Source organism: Meleagris gallopavo, chromosome 1, assembly GCF_000146605.3.
Source record: "Meleagris gallopavo isolate NT-WF06-2002-E0010 breed Aviagen turkey brand Nicholas breeding stock chromosome 1, Turkey_5.1, whole genome shotgun sequence".
Taxonomy (NCBI): domain Eukaryota; kingdom Metazoa; phylum Chordata; class Aves; order Galliformes; family Phasianidae; genus Meleagris; species Meleagris gallopavo.
Genome location: NC_015011.2, coordinates 183,299,923 through 183,309,011, shown reverse-complemented (window position 1 = coordinate 183,309,011; position 9,089 = coordinate 183,299,923).

The window sequence follows — 9,089 nt, the reverse complement described above, 5'->3', positions numbered from 1 at the left end:
TCCACATGGCCACAAAGAGAACCACAAAGATGATCAGAGGACTGGAGAACCTCCCCTGTGAAGACAGGCTAAGGGAGCTGGGCTTGTTCAGCCTGGAGAAGAGAAGGCTGTGGGGTGACCTCATTGCAGCCTTTCAGTACCTAAAGGGAGCCTACAAACAGGAGGGGAATCAACTCTTTGAAAGGGTTGATCACAGCAGGAAAAAGGGAAATGGTTTGAAGTATTACATAAAGTTGAAATATATACAAGTTTCATTTTAAATCTGTCTCTTGGAATTTAAAGTCTTTATTATCATTGTTACTGGTTTGAGACTTCAGAATTGGGCTGGAGCTGAAACTTTTACAAACACTGACACAGAATTCTACACCACCAAGATTTTCTGACGTTCTAGCTGACAAAAAATAGCTCTGATTCTGCCTCATTAACATACGCTAAACTTACGAAAGAAAGCATACAACCTGCTGCCTTTGCAGCAGGTTATTTCAGTTTATTTCAGTTTTACTCAACACACAAGCCAGTTCTCCCATATCCTCGGCCAGTCTCATTGTACCTTTGGTGAGTTGGGCTGAAGATTCTTCCTAGAGCAGACTAGCAGACATTGCACTTCAGAAATCATAGAATCATAGAATCACAAGGTTGGACATGAACAACATCATCTAGTCCAACCACCCTCCCATTATCATTGCTGCCACAAGCACTAAACCATATCTCATAGCTCTCATCCAGACACCTTTTGAACACAGCCTGGACGGCGACTCCACCACCTCCCTGGGCAGCCATTCCAGTGCCTGACCACTCTCTGAGAGAAAAAGTTCTTCCTTATGTCTAACCTAAACCTCCTCTGGTACAACTTGCAGCCATTTCCTTGGGTCCTGTTTGTTGCCTGGGAGAAGAGGCCAAACCCCTCCTCATCACAACCTCCCTTCTGGAAGTTATAGAGAGCAATAAGGTCTCTCCTGAGCCTCCTCTTCTCCAGACTAAATAATTCCAGCTCCCTCAGCCGCTCCTCATAAGACTTGTGCTCCAGACCTCTCACCAGTTTCGTTGCCCTTCTCTGGACATGTTCCAGGGCCTCAATGTCTTTTTTGTAGTGAGGGGCCCAAAACTGAACACAGGACTCAAGGTGAGGCCTAGAGCTGAGTACAGGGGGATGAAATCCTCTGGTTGAATCATCCATAGCAGCCTCATTAAGACCCAGTCTTTCCATTTTTATTTATTACTTAGCGAAATCAGGCAGGGTTGTACTGGCACAACCTAGAGAACTGACCTAACTGGTAATTTCACTTTAAAATTGTTCTCAGATTTCTTGGAGGTTGTTACATTTCAGCAGAGAAAAGTATTACTCACAGCAAATGAGCCTGCAAATATTTTAACTATGATTCTGAGAAAATAACTGATAATACGGTGAGAAAGGAAGTCTTGAATCACGCATTCATGTTCTCTGCTACTACAAGCAAGGGAATCCAAGCTTCAAATAAACGTGTTTGGTTTTTGTTGGTGATCTTCTGCTTGCATGCCAGAATTCTGCTGAGCATTAGCTTCCTCCATGTTCTTCAAAACAGCAACTAGAGATATAACACTTAATTTGTCTTCATTTGGGACACGCTTAACTGCTGGTCTCCAGAACACAAGCTGCTGGCAACCATACCCAAATGGTTTTTCTCTACCCTTTCAAAACTCCTCTTACCAACATTTTTTCTTAGTCCACTACGTGATTTTGCAATTCATAATACCAAACATCACTTTATTCTATTCCTTCAGTCTTCAAGGTTATGTGGTACTTCCTATACAACGTTTTTTTGATATCGCTTTCCAATTTTGTCTCATCAGTAAACTTCATTAGCAGCTACTGTCGTGTTTTAGAGCAAGCAACCTCAAAAACATGATTCATTTATTATTATGTTTTGCCTGTATTGTATGATTTTTTTCTGGCTTTGTTGCAAATGCTTGACAAGCCTGTAACCATGTAACCTAATCATTAACAATACACATTTATCTAAGAAGCACAATTGGTACTACTGTACCAATTTTCCCATTAAAGATTTTCCAACCGACTTTAAAACTGTCTCTGCTCAAAGCTGATTTGCCACTATGCAGACTGGGAAATTGTGAAGGCACTTCAGTCCAAATCCTCAGTGATATTCCAATTGAAATGAAGTGACCTTGTTTGTTAAGTTCAAAAATACTGCCCACTTAGAAGAAAGGTATCTATTGTTTATCAGAACTATTTTTCTAAGATTGCTGAAAATTCAATTCAGCATCATAATGAATTGTTTTCTGAAATCCTGATGGCTAGAAATCAGAGAAGGTAGGAGAAATGTGTGTGTAACAGAAGCTTCAATTCTAGGGAACTAGTGGCATTACAGAAAATTAGCAATTGTCTGTAGTTATGCTCTGGCTGAATCTGACCCCGGACCAACCTTCAATTAAAGGTGACATGGAAGGTCAGGCTTCAGAGGCTTTAACATGGCATCTCTCAACAGGCTGCAACTCACAAAGAAGTAGAAACAGAATAATTGAGAAGTGGCAGGCTTGGCACAGAAAGCTGTTTCAAAGACCCGGTGTCTCAATGTCATCCTTCAAGTTACCTCTTGTTATCTATATTCAAAGTTGATGCCTAGATTTTTAGTGAGGAAGGAAAAGTCTTCTTATAGCCAGTGCCCTCAGCTTACCCCCATGAAAACCTTCAAAGCTCCACTTGATTCAGCTGGAGCTTGGGTCCAGAGCAAACAGCACAGCTATCTCTCAATTTTAAGGCCAAGAATAGCCATGCAGCAATAGCTGAAGGTAAAAAAACAACAAACAGAATCACACCCACAGCAATGATTGCACTCTCCATTCTTGAGATGGCTTACACTTTCTGATATCTCAGTTTTTGGGTTGAAATGGCTGGAGGGAGTATCCAGGGTTGCACAGACTTGGGAGTCTGGAGATCTAGCTGCTGCTTAGTTCCTCCACATAATCCACAGTCTTCCTGTCATCTCAGGCAAGGCAGTTAGCTGTCTGTTGATTTAATAACTAGGAAAACAAGTAATTTTCCACCGCGTCTCATAACAGGGCTGCAAAACATACTTCTACTGTTTGTGCAACGTTCTAAGATTGCTGTTATTAACAATCATTTGCATTCTACCAGGTGATCTCGTCTGAGACCTAACTGTATCAGATAATATCACTGCAATGATGATCCACACATCCAGATGTTTACATTATAAACAGACAAGCAGAAGGATACAGACATTCAGAGAAGAGATGAAATTAAGACAACAATACAAAAAAAAAAAAAAAAAGGCAGAAAAAGACTAGATTACACTCTGTTGACTACTTTTGTTGCCAATGCTTTTCCACCAGCTTAAATCACCTTTCATAGCTAAGTTATACTTCTACATAGATGTTCTTCATTTAGCAAACCTTCTCACGCTGGAAAAAAATAGATATTAAAGTATAAAACACAAGCAAACAAAAGATGTGGTAATCCTCTACGGATAAATATCGTATCTGACTGAAATTAAAGAAACGCAGTTGTGTTAATAAGGCTTTAATATCATTAAACTTTCAAAACAATTATGTGAGCAGAATGATAAACAGGCATGATATGTCTCAGTGCTAAGAGCAGCATCTGCATTCACACAATCTTCTGCCACAGGGAGCTACTCACTCAAACTGATCCTTCTGTCTAATGCTGAAGGTTTCATTTTCTTCAGTTTCACGGCTTCACAAAGAACAAATGTGCCTGATCAGCAGGGATACCAGAAAAGATGAGCTTACACAATGCTTTCCCTGAAGGAAACCACAGAGGACATGGGCATGGTGAAGCTTGAACAGAATATGCAAACACTAACCAGGCGTAAAATCAGTCATGTTCCTTTTTCCAAATCTTTCCTTTGGCATCAGCCAAAGACAACATCAAAGTCAACTAAAAGTCATGATCATTCCCTTCACATATGTGAAGGGAATGATCATGACTTCCCTTCATGTGCGTAAGAACTTCTTTATGGTGAGGGTGACGGAGCACTGGAACAGGCTGCCCAGGGAGGTTGTGGAGTCTCCTTCTCTGGAGATATTCAAGTCTCGCCTGGACGCCTACCTGTGCGACCTGGTGTAGGGAACCTGCTTTGGCAGGGGGGTTGGTCTCGATGATCTCTAGAGGTCCCTTCCAACCCCTACAATTCTGTGATTCTGTGTGATTCTGTGATGTGTTTCTTCATTCACCTTTGGTCAAACTTGCTGTTGCAGATGTCTGATTCAAATCCTAAGATGTGTTGCCTCCTCTTTTTTTTCTTTCTTTCAGTCTTTCCTCATTTGTTCATAAAGAAAGCAGAGTTCCCAGTTGCTTTTTAATCTACTTCTATTATATTTTGGAAGCTATAAGCAACACATGAGTCATTATCACTAACAGTTGAGAGAAGGAGAACAAACGAGCTCGCTTCTTTCCCACAAAGCTTTTTGCCACGCTTGCTATCACACTGTTTTGGATACATTCTTTCATACTTGTCAAGTAGCTGTGATGTCTGACAGCAGGCTCAGAAGGGCACTTGGCAGGTATAGGCACACATCAGTAAGTTGTACTAACATAAACAGTTCATCTGTAATTAAACCTTAATTGAAAAACTGCTTTGGGTGAACCAAGAGCAAAAGGGAACACTAATGCAAGCTCTGCTGCTCACGGCCCTGACCCATGAAGAAAAAACCCAAACATGGGTATGAATCAGTCTGGGAAGTTCTCACAGGATGTAAGTGCTCTACTAAATGACAGCTGGGCTCCAAGTTCTAATTAAGCCCAGCAAAAAAGTCCCACAGCAAATGTATACTTAAATTTGTACAAAAATACTAATTTAAGCCTAAGTACCAATGGCAATTTATTTCTTGGTTTTGTTCCCATGCACTTTACAGAGTCAGAGAAAGGTAATCATCACTCCTAGCAACTGGAAGTCAATATTGTTTCTGTCCCAGTTCAGCAGAATGCTGCATTTCACTTTTACGTATTTATTCCCAGAAACACCCACAGATAAAAATATAACACAGCGATGACTATTTTGGTTGATCTGTGGCACTGTGCATCATAAACAGCAGCAGAGAATTCAGTCCAAATGTAGTTTGAGAGATTTTTTCCAAACACGCTTGAAATTTAATCATTTTACCTCCTGGGGCCTTCTACTGGCTTTTCAGCATTTAACAATTCTTAGAAGTGCGTTTCTGTGTTATCTTACATCACTAAGTATGATTGAGTATGAGCAATGAAAAAAACTGCACACTGATGTCCTTCAGAACATCTTTACATTTCTATCAGGTAGAACTTTTAAGTATTAAAGTATGAGTTCAAACTGATGCTACCCTTGCAGGAGTGGAAAACTACTTCAGATGAAGGAGTGCACACTGTCCAGTTATTATCAGCAAATTCTGGGCTATGATTTTGTTGGGTTTGTCATTTTACTATCACGGATGGGGTAACACTAATGCTTAAGGATGGAAAGCTAAGAGTGTTCTGTATCACAGATCCCAGAAATCACTCACAGAGCTGCCACATTTCTCAAATGTTAGACAGGTGAGACTTCAAATAAGAGAGTTTGCAATGAAACCTCTGCTTCCAGGCTGGATATGGGTCTGGTGGTTAGCAAACAGGGGGGTTGAAACTGGATTGTGGTTCTCTTCAACCCAGGCCATTCTATGATTCCAGGATGATTTAAACAGAACTCAACTTTAAATGGAATTTTTGTAGTTGTATAGAAACGAAAATCCACAGGACAGAATCCATTCCTTGGTAAGAGTGTCAGTTGTGTGGACATGTCATACGGCTGGTGACAAAAGATGGAGATGTCTGACACAGAACAAAACATGTACACAAAATAGCAACGCTCTGCAGTTACAGCAAAAAGATCTCTGTATTCTCTATACCCGTTCTAACATAATTAATCTGATTTCAAGAGGAAAAAATAGCATTTGTCTTGGAAAAAAAATACTGTGCTACTGATTTTAGATTTATATGTTAATGTTCTATCACAAATATTTATGATTAGACAAAGAAAATTACTCAGCTGCTGTTGTGAGCTGCATATTTCAGTATACCTATGAAAATGTAGATTGCTTCCCATCCTGGTCCATCGCCTACCTCCCACAGTTTTAGGATAAATTATTTAAAACATCACAAACTATAAGTGAGTTTCAGTTCCCATAGCAGAGGATTTGTTCCCTCTTATTTTAAAAGAAGAATATCTGGCAAAATAACACAGCGCCTTTTGAGAAATGGTCAGCAATAAGTCCACGAAATGTAGATTCTTTTAACAGAAGTTTCTGTAGAAGCACAGGCACTGATGTGACGGACATCCCAAATATAACAAAGACATTTCCTGCACCATTTAAGAGTGTAGCCTTCAGCTAGAACAGGAGTTGGTTTCATTGCATTCCAGAAAAAACAATCTTCCAAGAGGTCCTGAGATCCTTCGTACCCTTTGTCAGCAGATATTTCACCCAAATATCCACACTTACAAATGAGACTCCGAAGAAAAAAAGAGAAGTAAAGGAAGAAAGAAAAGAAAACATAAATGGGCTTAAAAAACCCAGCTTTTGCAAAATGTGTCTTTGGCTTTCTGCCTGTTTATTTTCTAGCCTTTTGGCTTACCAGCTTGTCTTCAAACCCAGGGATGTTAGATCCTTCTGTTCTGAAATGAAACCTGAAAGATACATTGAGTTAGAATAATAGAATCACAGAATGGCAGTGGGTTGAAAAGGACCATAATGATTATCCAGCTTCAAGCCCCCTGCAGTGTGCAGGGTCACCAACCACCAGACCAGGCTGCCCAGAGCCACATCCATCCAGAATTCAGGATCTTGGTCTTCAGGGAAAATAATGTAAGGTTCTTTTGCCAGCAGCATCTGCCTGCAAGTCCTCGTACCCCATCCCTGGCAGCATTCAAGGCCAGGCTGGATGTGGCTCTGGGCAGTCTGGCCTGGTGGCTGGCATCCCTGCACATAGCAGGGGGCTTGAAACTAGATGATCATTGTTGTCCTTTTCAACCCAGGCCATTCTATGATTCTATCATTTTTGCTTCAGTTACATTCAGACTTTTCTGTTAAAACCTGAATTCTATACACAGTGCTGCAGTAATACAGGTATATTTCTACTGCAAATTATCTATTTTTGCATAATGTTGAATTTGTATTTTTCTTGCTGCATCAGAGATTATGAAGACAAGATCAGGGACAGTCTTCCTTTCTCACCTAATCATTCAAATAACATCATGTGTTTTATACTTTTAAGGGCAAAGTGTTTCTCTTCAAAGTTAACAGCATGATCAGAAAACAAAAGCTGTTGGTAGCTCTTATTTATTGGACAGAGTGGCCAGAAATGACTGAAGAGCAAATAAACCTTCTGACCCTTTGGTAGGAAGCAGTAACCTCTGGTAGCAGAGGGGAACAGATGGGGATAATAACCCATCAGGTGCAGCGTCTGTCTCTAAGGCCAGCAGCATAGGACATCCAGTGTCCATTTTATTGAGGCCTCCTGAAGATGGGGATAGCAAACAGCCTGCCAAGTGGGGATGGCCAAAAGCAGCTGGAAAGGGGTCATGTCCTAAGCTTATACAGCCACTAAGAAAGCTGTGCTTGAGTTTGCCAAGCCTGTGCTCAACAAGGTTTTTCTATCTTGGGCATTCTGACTACTTCCAGCTTCTGTACCTGTTTCCAGATAGGTTTCAAATATCAAAGGAAAACTACTGATTGGGGAGAAATTGGTGAAAGCATAACAGAAACCACAGGGCACACAAACTCCCCATTGTATACTTAGCTGAACTACACATTCAAGTCCTCTGCAGTTGTTGACTGCTATTAAAGTGTCTGGGAGACACTTTCCCAGTGTCTGCCAACAGTTTCCTGCATTCTAGTGTTTGATTTTGCCCTGCAAAACCCATCCAAGAATTTCTGCCACGTCTGTGCCCTGAATGACTCAGCCTCCCATAGGAAAACAAAGCAGATCAGGGAGTTTTAGGAAGGAAGGGAGCTGATCATACACAGAGCTAGGAACAGTTAACTGCACTACAGCTACAGGAAAAGCAGAAAACGTGGGGAGTTGGGCAGAGAAATAGGAATATGCACAAGCAATGATACGCATGGAAGAAAAAGTGGATTAACTCAAATGGAGAGAAAAGAAAACTGAGGATTGGAGAGAAAGGAAAATACATACATCCCTGTACAGAGCAGGCAGGAGCATGAGAAGAATCTGGTCCACGGAGGAGAGGAGAGAAGGCACAAGGAAGATCTGGAATAAGATATGAAGCCAGCAGTGCTACAGGGAAGAAGAAAACAATGAGTTCAACTCGTTCCGTTTACAGAAATTAAGAGAGAAGTTATAAAATTATCTTTAAATGATATTCCAGGTGTGAACATGCATTTCTGCAGATTATAAACTGAAGGGCTTGCACCTGTACCTAGAAGGTCCAGATTCTCACCCACGAGCGGCAAGAACACAAAAGAAAATTGCCATAGGACACCAAAAGCAGTTGTTTGGAATGACACTACCCTCTGGTGGCCAAAGAAAACGCAGTGTTAAGGAGGGTGGAGTCCAACAGGGTGCTAAGGCTTGTTTGAAAGCAGGCTGTAGATACATAAGGATCTGTAAGTACTGGGGGAACAGCTCCACAGATTACAGAAATGAGAGGCTGTAGGAAAGTGACAACAATACAGCTCATTGCAGCAGTGACATCCATAGGAAACAGAAGCTGGAATGAACACAGTGATTACTGACGTTGCACATGATGCTATAGAAAACCAAGTGTCACTAATCCTGCACAGAACTTCTCACAGAAGTGTGTCTGAAGCATAAGGAAAGAGGCATTTCAAAGCTGCAGGGAGACGTTTTGATACCGTCTGTGAAAGTACATGATTTTCAGATGCTGATATTGCTCAGTATTTGTAGCACAATTGCTTTTTAAGCCTTGAGAATTAATTCCTTCAATTACTACTTTTTAGAAGTGAGTCTTTGTCTCCTAAAGCTGCAGCTGCCACTTGCAAAACAATCACTTTATTATACAGACCCTCTACTCTAATATAGCATTGCTTCATTTCTTCCAAAATCTTGGATATCACTTTTTTTTTTT